Source organism: Nelumbo nucifera, chromosome 1 (assembly GCF_055504915.1).
Source record: "Nelumbo nucifera cultivar China Antique chromosome 1, China Antique-T2T, whole genome shotgun sequence".
In the NCBI taxonomy this organism is placed as follows: Eukaryota; Viridiplantae; Streptophyta; class Magnoliopsida; order Proteales; family Nelumbonaceae; genus Nelumbo; species Nelumbo nucifera.
The window spans coordinates 19982248-19996920 of record NC_142649.1 but is presented as its reverse complement, the minus strand read 5'-3'; the positions used below and the strand labels follow the sequence as shown (position 1 = coordinate 19996920).

At 37.2% G+C, this 14673-nt stretch overlaps 1 pseudogene; it reads left to right on the top strand.

Moving 5' to 3' along the window:
- The first annotated feature begins 450 nt into the window (after positions 1-450).
- On the top strand, positions 451-1125 carry LOC148802987 (non-specific phospholipase C4 pseudogene; annotated as a pseudogene).
- The last annotated feature ends 13548 nt before the right edge of the window (positions 1126-14673 follow it).

Below are 14673 nucleotides of genomic sequence, written 5' to 3'. Positions count from 1 at the left end.
GTTCAGCAACAGGAACAGTACTCCGTTTTCTCGTTCATTACAGAGTACCATTCAGCAACTGGAAATTTCGTCCAACGGGAACGCACAACGATACTTTGTTTTCTCGTTCAGCAACTGGAAATTTCATCCAACGATGGGCAACCATGCTTCCTCCTGTAATGGGTGGGCAACCCTGTAATGGGAATTTTGTTCATTACAGGGCTAGCACCAAAGTTGATAGCCGTTGCTGGCTCAGATCTAAATAACCGATCACCACACTGGTTAGCCCTTCTATATATATGTGATCCGCTTCACCAAGACAGACGTTCTGCTCCCCCATCCTCCTTTATCTCTGCTCTATCGATCATCACCAAGTCTTAGCTTGTTGTCTTGTGTAACGAACTGCCCTTAAAGATTGCTTGTCTCACCATTCAGAAACAGCAGACCAAACTCAATGCCAAAGTGACAACCATGCCTTCGGAGGCCTCCTCCACTATTAATTCATGTCCCATCAAAACCATCATGGTTTTAGTCGAAGAAAACCGCTCCTTCATCAACCCAGAAATTGATGGTGTCACCGGGAAAGAATACAACTTGATCGTTGCAAAGGATCCCGACTCGGAACGGGTTTACTTTGGGAACCTACAACTTGATCTCTGCAAAGGATCCCAACTCGAACGGGTTTACTTTGGGAACCAATCAGAGTACGTCGACCCCGACCCTGCTCACTCGTTTCAGGCAATTTACGAGCAGGTTTTTGGTGTTCCATGGGGACAGCAGTCATCATCGGTTAATAAAGGCAGTGTTGCGACGACGATGAACGGATTTGTGCAGCAGACAGAGATCGTAGAGAAGGGGTTGTCGGAGACGATGATGAATGGGTTTAGGCCGGAAGTAATACCGGTATACAAGGAGTTGGTGTCGCAGTTTGCAGTGTGTGATAGATGGTTCGTGTCGCTTCCCAGTTCAGCGCAGCCAAACCGGTTATTCGTGCACTCTGCAACGTCGCACGGATATATCAGTCGCGATACTAAGAAGCTGATCCAAGGATTCCCACAGAAGACCATATTCGATTCTTTGGATGACGCCGGTTTATCTTTTGGGATATATTATGCCAACCTTCCCTCCAAGCTTCTCTACAGGTAAGCAAGCTTTCCACTGTGCCAAGGCCCGATAAGGTCTTCTGTGGAGGAAGCATGGTTGCCCACCCATTACAGCATGCTTCCTCCTGTAATGGTTGCCCACCCATTAAGGAAGAGGGAAGGTTGGAGGGGGGAGTGCGCCGCGACTCTGTCACGTCGTGAGAAAGAAAATGAACAGTGTTCTACGTATTATAGAATTGCTGAGACATGGCTATTCAGTAAAAACATGATCTCTTTAATGTTTTCCGTCTTAGTAATTGACAAAAGGAATGTATTTGTTGGATTTTTCAAAAATAGAGGAAAAGTTTTTATTATATAGGGGAGATTTTTATGATTGTCAGAAATTTCAGGAAAGGTTTTTGTATTTTACCTTTCTCTATAATATGTGTGAAACATTAAAAATTCATTAACAAATTAGTAATTAAGTCATAAATATGTAATTCACTATATCAATTAGAGAACTGATCAGCATATAAATTGAAATGGGTTTTATCTTCAAGTGGATTGGATTGACAAACTTTTTAACGCCAAACTTTATTCCTGGAGGTGGAGGTGGAGGGGTGGGTACCTTAAAATTTTATTAATCATTACGAAAGAGATAATAAAAGGATACAGAGAGGAGGTAGCCTGCCTTGCGCCTCAAATCCTAAGCGTACAAAGTTCCCCCTCACCAACTCAAACCCTCCCAAAGCAAGGAAAACCAAAGCAATATAGGACTTATCCATTGTGATATAGAAGGAAGGCATATAAGATCCTTTTGAAGAAGGTCCTTGGATACCCTAGGAAAAAAATTAACAGACTCAAAATAACAAAATTGAGCTTCATCGATACCTGAATTTGCAAGGAAGTTTAAACCATGGTTTTTAAAATCGATTCAGAGATCGAACTAGTCAGGGTCTAGTTACTAGGTTGAATGGTCCGACCGTTCGAACAGAATGATCGGCCCATTCTGACAAAAATAAATAAAAAATGGTTAACCACCTGGGTCAGCGGTTTGCTGACCAAAATCAATGGTTTTTGAAAAATTCTGGTTTTGGGGAAAACCGAAATCGATCACCTGACTGGTTTCCGGTTTTTCCGGTCCACTGTCTGGTCCGATATGGTTTTGAAAACCATGATTTGCACAATGATTGTCTTCTCAAAGGGTGTGAGAAAGTTGAACATGAAGATTCCTCAAAAGCCTTTTGGTATATCGAAGAATATAAGGTTTCAAGGTTGAGATAGTTTGCCTGCTAGAATATCAATGGCAACTTTGTTATCACTTTCTATTTCAACTTCATGAATTTCATGATCAATACATAGTTTAATACCATCGAGAATAACCAACATTTCAGCTCTTAGGGATGTGCCTGTTTCATAGAAATTATAGAAAGCAAAACAAAATGCCTTCTAGCCATTATAAACCCTCCTGTACCTCTCTTTCCATAGGGTCCATAGAATAACAACAAGAGCAATTAAGATAAGGTGATGGATTTGAGAATCTTTAGAAGCAATACTCCACCATAGTTTAACTTTATCCACAATATGTGTTGTGATGGAAAGATAGGAATACCAAGAAGTTGACTGAAATAATTTCACACCCTTCTAACCATAACACCATTAGAAAAATCTAAAATATTGCATTTGTTTTACTATTATTTGTAAAAAAAAAAAAAGGTGCATACTAGATGTTTCCACAAAATGTCTTCTCAAACAAGTGATTAATCCTCTCTTCTATTTATCAATACAAATTTTCAATTAAATGAAGTAAATTTAATTGCATAGAAACAACCAATGAGGTAGGTCAACTTTAGTCAATAATTTGAAGCCATTCCAATAAAAACTTGCCTCTACAAATAATTAACGAAATAATATAGTTACTTTTTGTGCAAATTAAACTATATCGAATCAATCACAAGCCAAATGCAATCCTACCAAATATTTTAGTTACAAAGACTAAATAAAATCAATCAAAAACCTATACATATGTTCTTAGTCTTAATTTTTTTTGGAGAAAATACCACTTCTATTCAAGAAAAAAAAAACAAATAAAAATCTTTGTAGCAGAATTCTTTATTAAGCATTCTTGCAAAGGAATCTTAAAAATAATGGATTAGGTTGTTCCCATAAGTATTCCTACTTATTAACTTATTCTAACCATAGGTGATAACTCATAAGTACTAATATCTATGGTTAATACAGAAGTTTATTTTTTTTAACATAAAAGAAGAAAACATAATATAAAAATAAAGTTTATAAAGTATTAGCATATAGTCAAATTAAAGACAATTAGAAAAAAACATTTTGCAATATCTAGAAATACAATGCATTAATTGTAAAAAACTAGCAAGGGATTCAATTGTTCCTTCAACTATTTTTACCTACATTAGTTACCATGCAAAAATAGTCCAATTGGGTGGGCAGTTAAGATTATTGAATTGGAATGATATTAGGTCTAAGGAATCTCCTATAAGGCTATAATGATATTGGGAAGAGTGCAAATACAAACATGTACACTACAAATACAAGGTTTAGAAATATCATATACAAAGTTTTGCACTATATATATTTGTATTTGTGTTCTTCCCAAACTGAGCCTATAAAGGTCCTACATATTGAACATATTGGACTATTAAGTGTTACAAATAGACACTCCTTATATGTTACTACTCATACAAGTTTTTACTACATATAATATTAGATTAGGATCTAGAGACCTCCAAAATGTGCTCTTTAAAGTACAACTGACATTACCTTTAATAACCATAATGTGCCTTACCCAAACCTCTATGCCTTTGCTAACACAAATGCATCAACCAAGCCATAAAAACTATATCTTAAATTAATTGGCACATAAAAGTGATCAAGTAATACAACAACATTAATTACATGGACATCTGCCATTAAAATCCAAATTATCTATTTTGTGGGTCTATTTATAAGACTTATTCAACAGAAATAAAATTGTTTTTATTTTATTTTTATTTTTTAAGTGCCTTTTTCCTCTATGTGACTTATCCTATCTCCTCAAACTATCATAAGCTTTCGAAAAAGTATATAAATTGTTTTTTTTTTTATTTTGTCTTCTCTTGTAGAATAAGTTGATGTTCTTAGAGAGAGAGAATTTTATTCTTCTTGAATTGAAAAAGGGGTATTAATATAAATAACAATTATATTGTCAAATTATTTAAATTATTTAGTCAAGCTTAATAATGTCTAATATATTTTCAGAAAGAGTATTCACCATTTTCATAACAAAGGGTAACTTCACTAGGTGGGCTACATTGATTATAATATTAATGTAGTATATTTTTACCTAGATGATGGTTAAATAATTTTCCTCCTATACTCACAGTTATTGATATAAAACAATTTAATTGCAATTAAGGCTCGGTTTTGAAAGAGTGCAAATATAACTATGTATATAAATACATACAAAATACAAGGTTTTGCACTCTACATATTTGTATTTATACTCCATCCAAACTGAGCATAAGAAATTTGAGGAATCGTATTGGCGTTTTCAATGTTAGACATTGGTTGTATCTTATGTTGTTAGAGAGCCATTCTAGGCGGGAACTCTTGTATTATTCTCTGCATCCTTTTTTAAAGATATAATTTTATCTTACTATCAGAAAAAAAAAAAGAAAAAAGAAAAAAAAAACATTCTAGCTTGATTAGCTGTAAGCCAAGCTTTGGAATTCATAACTCAAGACAAGAAGGTGCACCTAAAAGAGCTTAAGCAAGCTACAATGGCTATGCTTGCTTTAAACTTGAGATAATTGTAACATTATTGTATAGTTATATATAGTGCCATCATATCAAGAATAAGCGCCCGTTTGGCATGTCTTTTGGGGAAGATCTTCTAATAGTTCTGACAGTCAAAAGACGCATTGAGCTTTTGCATGAAGGTCTAAGCAGTCCGAAGCACGTTTGGTAGACATTCATCTTCCCGTGCATCTTTCCGCATCTTTCTGCATGAAAATAAAACGCAAAAGACACGAGAAGCTTCATTTGGAGTTTCCCGAAATCAGCCCAAATGGGCTTTTCGTGTTTTTTTCGACATTCCGCCTTTTGGCAGATAAATCTTCCATGCGCCAAACAAAAATAGACCAAAAATCAATCTTCCCGACTTATAAACAGCCGAAAGACCGCATAGAAAGATGTGCTAAATGGGACCTAAGTTAATTGGATATGGTCTTGTAATCTCCTTATGTAAATCTTTACTAAATATATTGGACCATAAAATAATTTTTAGGTTATTTTCAAAAGAATCCCCTTGAAAAATGCACTAAGCAAAAAGGTACATAAGGCTCAGTTTGGAAAGAGTACAAATACAAATAAGTATAGTGCAAATACACGCAAAATAATAGAAAAGATTAGATTTTTCACTCTATATATTTGTATTTGTACTCCTTCCAAACTGAGCCTAAAACAAAAATAATGTCTAAAATAAACTATATTATTACTTGTACCACGGTTGCAACACTTGTTTGGTCTCGAAGACCTATGAATTGACTATACTTTTGTTGTAGGAGGCAAAGTTTCTTGTTCCACATGTTATGTTATGCTTACCCTAATTTCAACTTTTAGCTAGCGATACAAATGGGTTGGGCCAACTATAACGTGTACACAAATCCAAACCGACAACCCTAACAAAATTTTTCTGGGTTGGTAACTAGATGTAGGGATTCTGAATTCCCTTTGCAAATATCTTCTGCCTTTAATATGATCAATGATTAAGAAAAAAAGTTCTTTTCTAGGGTAGTGGTGGGAGGTCCAGAATAATTCTAGGCACGGCCCCTACAGATGACCCTCTGTTTCATCAATAGCCTACCAGTTTTAGATTTTTCCTCTGATAAAATGAGAATTTGAACTCGCAAACAGAAGGCTTTCTTCTTCTTGGGTAATGGCTATTGGGCTGCAAGCGTGGAGCTACATCAACAGTAGAAACTTAGGTGTTTAACAAGTCTTTTCCTATGGTGTTTCAAAGCTTGGAAAATCAAATTTTAGTCTTTCTTTGTTTGGCAATAAAACATAGGAAACCAGAAAGACTTATACCCTAAAAAACTCATAAAGTTCAAAATGGTCGAAAATTTGGAAGCTGTCTGTCTTTCTGCACCTAAATCTTCTATTTAACAACTTTGTAAATAATGATAGATTAGGATATTTACCAAACAAACTAGCATGGTTTTTAAAACTGAACTGGAGACCGAATCGATCAGGGGTCCGGTTATCGGGTTGAACAGTCCGACCGTTCGAACTAAACGCTCGGCCCATTCTGACAAAAAAAATAAATAAATAACGGTCAAAACCGTTCTAACTGTTCAAATGGTTCAAACGGTCAATCGCCTGGTTCAGCAGCTCTCTAACCAAAATCAACGGTTTTGGGGAAAAACGGAACCAGTCACCTTACCAGTTCCTGGTTTTTCCGGTCCGACTGTCTGATCTGATTCGATTTTGAAAACCATACAAACTAGATCTTTAAAGACAAAACCCCAAAAACTCATTACATCTTTTGGCCATTTAAATTATTGAAAAATCTTACTATAAAAAGACTTACCAAACGACACCTAACATTTGATCGACATAGATCCCTTTCAGTGCCCCCACCTAGTTTGCTAAATACAAGATCCATGGGTTCTCTAGAACTATTTTCCAGACAACCAGACCTCATGGATCAATAAGAGATGCATGTGTTAATTCTCTCTCCTTTTGGAAGGGGCCGACACAGAAGAACAAATTTGACACATGCTGACCTGGGCCCGGGGCTTTGTTGGTAAGGCTGGTGATATCTGGTTTCCTTTCACAAGCACTCAGCCTAGCCCGGGCATCTAGGGTCGGGCCAGCCTAGGCCTAGGCCTATCTGGGACCAGTCTAACCGTTCTAACCTTCTAGGTAGGGCCACTAGTTATTGGCTAAAGATGATCGATAAGCCTTAATTGGCTTAACGTGCCTGCAACAACCAAAATCCACCAATTTCTGTTTCTTTTCAGTTTCTTTTTTTTTTTTATTGGTCAAGTTGGCATTATTCAATCATGCTTGTAAATTAATCTGTGGCTATTAGGCAGTTAGGCTGGTCATGCTCACCACGTAGATCACCAATTCAGAGGCTTGGCCTGGCTGGACCATGTTAAAAGCCACTTGGGTTTGATCTAATGAGAATGAGACCAAATAAAATGGACTCCAAAAGCATCTGTCGGAGGTTGAGCATTACAGTGTAAATCTAAATATAATAAAAGCTTATTAATTAGATTGTGATCAGATCTTTTGTTGGGGCTTTATATATTTTTTTCAATTAAACTTGAAACTTGAATTTTGTTTATTTTTATGTGACTGATGTAATAGTAAGGGCCATTTGATAACAGGTTAAGTGGCTGAACTGAATGACTTGTTGCTTTGATAATTCTATATTTCTTAATGGCCCAAGCTGTAAAGTCCTCAACAGTTCTGCTCGGCTGTTATCAAATGGACCTTTAGTCTGTTTAAGATATTATTATTTTTACAATCTCTGAGATTGGTTCTCTCTCTCCTTATTGAAGTAACACTAACAAAAGACAATAGATGCAGATAATAACATATCAATAAGATAGTAATAGTAATGGTTACAAATATGAATACATCAAATTTCACTTCAATGTCAAGTTGAACAGTGAATATAACTATAGGAGACTTTCACAAACCAAAGACAAAATAAAACAAGCTTCCCAACAGAAAAGATAGGGTGAGGTTGGTCTGAGCCCTAGCTGAGTTCAGGGTAAATAGTTTTGGATTTGGATTGGATCTAGTATAATCAAAGTGCATTTGGATTTAGGCCTTGTTTGCTTTTCAGTAAGTTATTTATTAGGTAAATGCACTTATCCAGGTAAGTGTTTTCTAGGAAAGAGTTATTCGAGTAAGTGCATTTACTTATGTTCTTTTATTTCCCATATAAATAAAGCAATGATCATTTTAGCCATAAAAATCTATTATTACAAGGGACACTTTTATCCCATTTAAATGTTGGCAACTTTCCCCCAAGGTGAGAAAGTTATTTATTTACATAAGAGGGAAAATAAACTTTCCCTGGTCTCAACATTAATCTGAAAAATGAACTTGGGATTCTTGATTAATAAGAATCAAAATTCCATTGACCAACTTTCTCCCCTCTCAAAATCTAAAAAAAGAATGCCCCCTTAATTTTTCTAACATTCAGATTCTCTAGGTCTTATATCCCTGCAGTCTGAGTCTGAACTTGATGAAATTTATCACCGACCTTAAATAAAATTAGGTCAGTTAAAATACCTTTGTCTGCTAGTAATTGGAGGCCCAAAAGAGTCCATACATTTATTCTGGGGACAAATTTAAGCCCAAAAAGTCCTTCTAAAGTGGACAAGCCAATCCTTTTCCGTGAACAAATTTAAACCAAGGAGAGCTCCATTCTCCAATATAAATTGTGGGTATAGGATTGTTGTGGCGTCATCCCTCCACGTGGAAGAAATAGGATATATCTTGTAGAAAACAACCCTGATCAAACCAACACATTGCAACATAATAAGATAATAGGAAATTTATTTACGCCTAGATGGACCCAGTTCCAATGTGGCTTGAATAGGGTTTGGATTCAGAAGAGGTAGTGGTGCTGCCCTAGAGATCGGGACATAGACTCATACACAATGAAGAAGGGCAACAACGGGCAAGGTTCAAAATATCGACAGTAATACGTGTCGTTTTGGGACCCTTTCGATATACCCCTATAATGGGTGAATCGAGAGTCTGACCGTTTTAGAAGGTGGAAGAGTTCTAAACTGGCCCCTGAACTGGTTTTAAAATAATAATAATAAACAAAAGATATCGATTCGCCCAATACATCTCTACTGGCATATCGGGCGTATTAATATTTTGAATCATAGTTAAAGTATTATCCTTTTCAGTTTTCACAGATGTATTGACAAGAATGCCCACATGAGTTGCACTGTTAGCTCTTTTTTGAAGCCTAGCTTATTTAACTTTTACCTTTTATTATTCAAAACAACATAATGTTATTTACTTTTCCTTGATTGTTGATGTTAGGCCCTTTTTCTTCCTAACTTTTTTAAGGCCTTGTTTGTTTATCTGTATATTGCGGGAGATAAAGTGATCAATGGGGTAATTGACTAATTTTTCCACATTCAACTGTCAATATAATGGGTTTCAAAAGATTATTTTTTAGAGAGTATCAGTTCTCTAGGTAATCAATACTTTCCTACCCACCCGCTGAAAACGATAAAATCTCCCGCAATTTGCCCAAATAACTCTTGCCAGAAATCATTTGCTCATATAAATAAATTGGTTATCCAAGTATCGAAAAAACAAATAAGGCCTAAGCTGAAAGTACATTTAGGATGTATTTGGTTGCGGGGCAAATTTATTTGCACTAGTATTAATGGGAGTGCAAATATAAAAAATGTAAATTTTTGTTTACTTTTGTTTTGGATTACTTTATTCTACTTCATGTCTTAGTTCATTTCATTTCTACTGTAATTAAACAAAACAAAATTTATTTACATTGCAACCAAACACAGTCTTAGGACCCATTACGTAGGCCCAACTTTGTCTTGGACTGTATCAAATGTTTATTCTGATGGGCCAGGAATTGATGTTTTACTCACGGGCAAGGTCCAAACCTTTATTATAAGCACATTACCAGTTTGAACTCAGCAATCAGCATGAACTGTTTCTTGTAGGAAGCCAGATCCGGATTATACATAGACGGGCTGAGTTTGACTTCAGTCAGGGCAAATCCCGTTCAAGCAGCCTTTACTACTTTGCATTGAGAATATCTCCTTACTTATGTGCTTTATTTTATAGGGAGATATTCTCAATGCAAGGTTGGGAAAGGCTGTTAGAACGATGTGGGCAGAGATTTGCCCTGATGGAAGCCGATCTCGAGACGGGCCAGTATCCATCAAATCAAGAAAGATGAAACCGTGAATGTCTCGCCACTCAAATTTTCCATTTGGCCACAGATTCCATCTACCAGAGACTTGTGGGCCCAGAACCTGCCTGTTCATTTGGTGGTCCTTATGATGGGTGACCCAGATCTCAAAAGAATCATACCAAATGATTCGTTGAATAATTTGTTAGGACTTCAGAGAGTGCCAATGAGAAAACAAAATCGAGTTCAGATCTGTACGATGATGCATCAGAAGCAGAAACAATGATGTCATCATCGGGAGATGTTCCTAATACCCGATAGGGATATGTTGTGGAACGTTATGGGGTTCCCCTTGTGGGGTGCGAATGTGAATTCAACAAAATCGAGCATGGCTTTTTGGTCATGGTCCATTTCTTTGATCATAATAAAGAATATATTGTGCTTTTTTGGGCTGGCAACGATGAGAACACAGGTTCGAGTTTGAGAGTGACCACCCAGAAAAAAAGAAATGCCAAAAGTTAAGACCATATCCAGTCTACCCTCCTAAAACCCAGATAGCTGGGACCAAATTTTGAGTAATGGCCCTTTTTATTCATTGAACTCCTTTCCTTGATACCAAAGTGGTGGACTTTTATTTTTTATTCTTCTTTTTTTTTTTTCTTTGTCTTGTTTTTCTTTTGCGCTGGTGATCCAGAAAGGGTGTTTGGTTACAACTTTTACATGCATGACATTGGGGGAAACAAAGCCTTCAGTGCCAAACACCCACCTAAACAAATAGACGTTCCTATTTATACAACCAATAACTGAAAAAACACTAGGTTCCAACATATATATCCACCCAAAATAAGAGAAGTAATGAACCATCATCAAGGTCTTTATTCTTGGAGGTGTAGCTATATTTTTGCAAACAAAGGAAAACAAGCAAGAAAAGAATTCCAGGGAAGATTTTCCAGGAAAATTGACAAGTAATATGGCATTGCTGCACTTATCAGTTAATCATCAACTACTCTCTGTGCTACTTACAATTGGGGAAACAAATTTTACGTTATATTAACACTGAAGAATAATACATGGCTGCTCAAATTATGTTACAGGGGACTGTTTCCGTAGTGTGTCAGCTCTTCTAGTCAGTTGAGTCCTACCTTGTGGTGTCTGGCTCAATTTGAAGCTACCGAACCTGGGGTCAGTTTTACCAACCGCTGGCCTCATTCATTGATCAGAAGACATGAAGTTGGCAATTCTCAAGACCCCACTAGACCTTTCCTTCATCTGAAGCAATGTGAAGCTCTGTATCCGTGGATGTTAAAGAAGCAGCAGCTACAGAATTGGTGCCTCTGGAGGGAGAAGAAGGAGGAGAAGGATCAAGCTTGGGCAGCATCTGTTCCCAGTATCCAGTGGGCAACCTTGAAGCCTCTGAGAGAAGAATGAAGGCAAGGAGACTCAAAAGCAAGCCTTTGTACCACCAAGACTGAAACATCTCTTGCACTCAATGACCACCACCACAAGCTCCACAGACTGTAGCTTTAAGATACCCACTTGAGACTTTATGGAGACAGACATGTTGATTAATGTAATAATTCTGCCAACTAGCTTGTTTGGGAAAAGTTGTCTCAGTGGCAGGCAAGAGAGCATTTGCTCAATATAAAACCCTAGCAACACATCTTCCTGCCTTTATTATGTACTGACATTACAAGTCAATGTCTATTAGTTTAATGGATTTGTCATTCCATCAGACCCAAATCAATTAGTTTAATATTCAAACTCTGGTAAAAAAAAATTGTTTGTTTAGTGACAGCTTTAAATTAAAAGATTTCATATCAGACTTGCTGTTGATACTGTAATTAGTAATTCTACTTGAGTAGATCCAGTCTTATTAAATGAAAATTTTACTAATCAAGTATCTTGATCTCATTTACAAAATGAGGATCTTATGGTGCCTTGGTATGATATTCCATGTGGCCAGATCATTATTTGCGTACTAAGAAACCTCCTTGATTGTGTAACGTGATGAATTTTATTTTACCTTCTGCAACCTTATCACTTATGTGTATTACACACAATCTCACATGCTTGGAGGATGATGATATCTACTATCTACTAGCCTAAAAAGTTGAGTGCAACTTGGGTCGAGTTAGGTTGAACATTAATTGAAATTTGAACCAGACCAAGCCTGTTTTCGGGGAGATTCTTCGAACCGCGCATCTTGATTTGTGGCCCTTAGAGAAATGTTAATTGGGTCAGGTACTTGTCCTCAAGGGTGTCTCTTCCTTGTCCTACTCTTCCATTTAGGGGTGGCTGGATTTTACTGGTCCGGTTCAAGTTCAGACCAGACCAGGAGGGCTCATGGGTGGGGTCAGAGCAAGGTGCATAAGGACCACCCAAACAACTGGGTCATCGACAGGCCTACAATTAGATGGATTCAACAAGGATGGGCATCCCCATGTAACCCTTCAAATTGTTCTTTGTCCTTAACTAAACACATCACTGTTAGATCTTTCTCAAATCCATGGTTGGATAAACCCATACAAACCCAACCTCCTCTGTTCCTAAATACTTATCATGGTAACATGAGGAGCAGAAGCCTTTGTTTAAATAAATGGGAAGCCAGGAAAGCCTTACAAGAAAAAGTAGAGAAAAGTTGCAAGGAAAAGGAGTCCAAAAGAATCATTTTCTTACTCTGTATACAGTTCAGCCAACACTGAGGAGTGTTTACTACAGAAAAGAAGATTTATTTTCATCAGTTCTGTCAAGGGAAGTGAGATATTTTCATTCCTTTTAAACTGATGAAGCCGAAGTATGTCGGATGACAGTATGTTATTCTTTTGTGGGTGTCTTGAGACAGGATGAGCTGGTGGGTGCGCTTCTGCAATCCTCTCTCAATGTTGCTGGAGGACCAATCTCCCACACTCTAAAAAAAAATAACTCACCTTTTGATCTTTTCCTCATGGCAGTTTGTGCAGAGCTGTTCTGTCCTTCCAGTACTGGGTTTGTCCTTATTTGGAAGCTTTAGGCAATCTGATCTGGTGTAAGGGTGTAAGCTCTGGGCTGCCATTAGCATCTTAGACCTAAATTTATTCATTTAAATTACATTTGGCTTGATTTACTTCAAAATTCCTGCAATGCCTTAGACCAGGAACAGCACATTTACAGCCATAATCTGATCATCTTGATCCCCAGAAGATTCTGGATCTGAGTTTGTGAAATCAGAAAAGAATAAGATTGCAATTTGGGCAGGTTGAACCAGGTTTAGGGTTAATTGAGGCCCATCCCTGAGATCTAGATCTATTTAATCAATGCGACATCAGCCTTGTTAAACCTAACAGAAGTTGCTCAGAGCTTGGATTAGGCAGGTTGATTGGGTTTGAACTTTAAAGGTTTCCTTGCGAATATTTAGTCCTCCCACCCTTCATTTGGGGCCAGAGCTGCAACTTGGATGGACTTGGGTTGAGTATTTGTTAAAATTTGAATGGGCCTCGGCTCACCTAATCAAGCCCAATTAACCTGTATAACCATACAACTAGTTACGAATTGAGGTTAACTGAATTGGGTATAGGTTCAGGTTACCCGAGAACTCAACCCAAGTCCAACCTGAGTTGAAAGCCTAGCCCAAGTTTCCAGGCCCATCTCAGTTCCGAGCTCAACCAACACAATGTGTTACTCGCTATATCACATTTTATGATATGAACTGAAAGAAAGCTGATGACCAATAACTGAGATGGTCACTCGGTGTCCTTCCAAAAAGGATCAAACCCGTGTAACTGCAAGCTCTCTTTGGCAATGCCAGTGGACCGACCTCACATGCACCCTGCTCTGTCCAGACCCCTTAATCCCTTGCTGTAAGGTGTAATATGTAATATAGGCTCAGTTTGGAGTATCAACGTTTTAAAAAATAATCCGGAAACGGAATCGTTCTGGTCACTGGTTTTCAGGTCGATGGTCCGATCATCCAGTTTGAACGGATGGCCTGTTCTGACAAATAAATTAAAAAAATTAAAAATAAAAAATGATCAAAAATCGTTAAACGGGTCGATGGTTCGACAGCCCGAGTCAACGGGTTGTTTTTTCAATGGTTTTTGACCAAAAACCAGATTTTGGGTAAAATGAAACCAGTTGCCTGGACGGTTCCCAAGCCGAACGGTCCAACCGTCCGGGTCAATAGAGGTCCGAAAACCTTGAGGAGTACAAATGCAAATATGTACTGTATAAATACAAGCAAAATAATACAAAATATAAGGTTTTGCACTCTAGTACTCCTATGCTCAGTTTGGAAGGAGTACAAATACAAATATATAAAGTATAAGCTCAATTTGGAAGGAGTACAAATACAAATATGTAAAGCACAAAACCTTGTATTTTGTATTATTTTATATGTATTTGCACGGTACATATTTGCATTTGTACTCCTTAATGCAGTACCAAAAAACAATGTTGTCTAACGGCACTCATTTAGCCACCTGAAACTCTGTATTGTACCTTCTTGATGCTCAGGATGATGATGCCCTGAATAGTTTTAAATTAGGGCTGCAAATCATGTTATCCAATTTGAAAATTTTCAACTATATTGGGCTCAGGTTAGGGTTTAGATCCATCGAAAGTTTAACAAGTTCCCAACCCAAGTTGCAATCTGTTGTGAATGCATGTCTTAAACAACTAAAATGTTTGCTCTCAGGGCATACG